Source organism: Gekko japonicus, unplaced genomic scaffold, assembly GCF_001447785.1.
Source record: "Gekko japonicus isolate JY-2015 unplaced genomic scaffold, Gekko_japonicus_V1.1 scaffold585, whole genome shotgun sequence".
In the NCBI taxonomy this organism is placed as follows: Eukaryota; Metazoa; Chordata; class Lepidosauria; order Squamata; family Gekkonidae; genus Gekko; species Gekko japonicus.
Window position 1 is genome coordinate 84,069 of NW_015170291.1, and position 2,029 is coordinate 86,097.

Sequence of the window (2,029 nt, forward strand, 5' to 3'; positions counted from 1 at the left end):
GTACAGTCCAGTCTGGATCAATGGCCACATGTCTTCATTTGTTGACCTTTCTGTCCTCTTCCAACATCACTGCCTTTGTGGCATCTACACCCATCAGTTTGGGAAATGACTGAGTGTGGTTTTTATAACATGTTATAAAAATGGATAAGATCCTTAAACCAATCCAGCAAGTTCACCTGAAGGAAGTTAATTAGTAATTGCTGAGAAAGAAGAGTGGCATTCATCAATAACCTTTGATCTGCTATAACAAGGAAGCATAAGCAAAACTGAAGGAAAAGGACAGATGGGTACAAGACTCAAGCAAACATAGGCGGTGGATTAAATCTCATACCCAGAAGAACTCCAGAATGCTGACGTCCAGCCTCATCTTGGCTCTCTTAGTTCAGCTGGCCACCTGTTTTCTGACTGCGCAAGCTGCTGAGCGTAAGATATGTTTGGGATTGACTTAGAAAAAGCACAAAAATCAGTAGTCTGGAGGAAAATCTTTGAATCCTGACAGAATTCAAAACGGTTGGTTGCAACAGCATACAAATTGTGGGCAGATATGGGTTACTGAGGTCGATATTTGTCAAGGGAAGAAAAGTTGGGCTGGTAGGTTATTGGTCTTCAGATGACAGGTCAGGACTCTCAAGTGGATTGTGTCCTGACCATTGGTGGCTATGACCCATGGCACCACAACCATTTTTTCTTTGGTGTGTTTAACTTTGAAAACAAACAGGAAAAAATTACACGGTTGATTCTGACCAGCTTTTTGCCTGGTAAAAAAGGGAGAAGAGACTCCTTTGACAACCTAAAAAGGCTATGCTGGGAATTGTGGGACCTGCATGGACAACATTCATATGGGATGGGAGCTCTAGTAAGGAGCAGAACTGGACAAGACTGAGTGGGAAAAGATGGCTGGATCCAAACCCAATTACTAGATGCGCCTGTGACTAAAAACTGTGTGGCAAAGTTAATGTCACCTTTGCATACTGAAATGCTGAAATGCTTCTTCCATGCAAATGTTCAATAATACGGAAGCTCCATTTTCCTCCTTTGCATCTTTGATAAGCTTGAGGTTTGCTGTTTATGACTCCGGTTGCAAAAACAGTAAAGACTAAATTAATTAATTAATAAGCTCGAGGACAACGGATTTCTTTGCAGATTACCTGAGCTGGATTTCACAATCCTTTATGGTAGAAATGTCACAGAGTAATTAAAGATTTCAAGCAGCTTTGCATTCTAGAAGACTGGAAAATACATTGGGGGATTTTTCTAGGTGAGATATACGGAGAGGTCTGTTTACTTCCTGGAGGATAAAGAAGGAAGAACAAAGCTATTCATAATTCCATGCAATGGCACAACCATGTAAACTAGCACTGTCTTATATATCAGTATGATCTTCTGTCAGCTAGGGCCAGCCCAACCATGGAGGTGAACTAGGCAACAACCTGGGGTTCCAGATAGGGCTCCCAGCCTCCAGGTGGGTCCTGGGGATCTCCCGCTTTCACAACTGATCTCCAGCTGACAGAGATCAGCTCCCCTGGAGAAAATGGCTGCTTTGAAGGGTGGACTCTATTGTGCCATGCTGAGGCCCCTCCCCCCAAACCCCACCCTCTCCTGGCTCCACCCCCAAAGTCTCCAGGTATTTTCCAATCCAGACCTGGCAACCCTAATTCCAGAGGACACACTTCCTTCAACTGTGCAAATGGCAGAGAGATATGCTTGCACTTTTAGAAGACACGCCTAGAGACAGCTTAGCAGTCCATTGGCTGGCAAATATACCTTTGCATTCTGGAGGGACCCAGTTGAGCATTCTCATCTCTGTTAGCAGCCCAAAGTGCAAACCCAGTTGTACAAAGAAAGGATATATAGAAATAACATAATTAGAAGGTGTGGGGAGAGTTATACTGTGATCTAATTGTTATGCTGCTCAGCACACAATGAAATATAGGGGGGGGCAGAGCTTTTTTGTAGAAAAAGCCCAACAGGAACTCATTAGCATAATAGATCACACCCAACAGCAGAAACTCGTTAGCATATTAGGCCA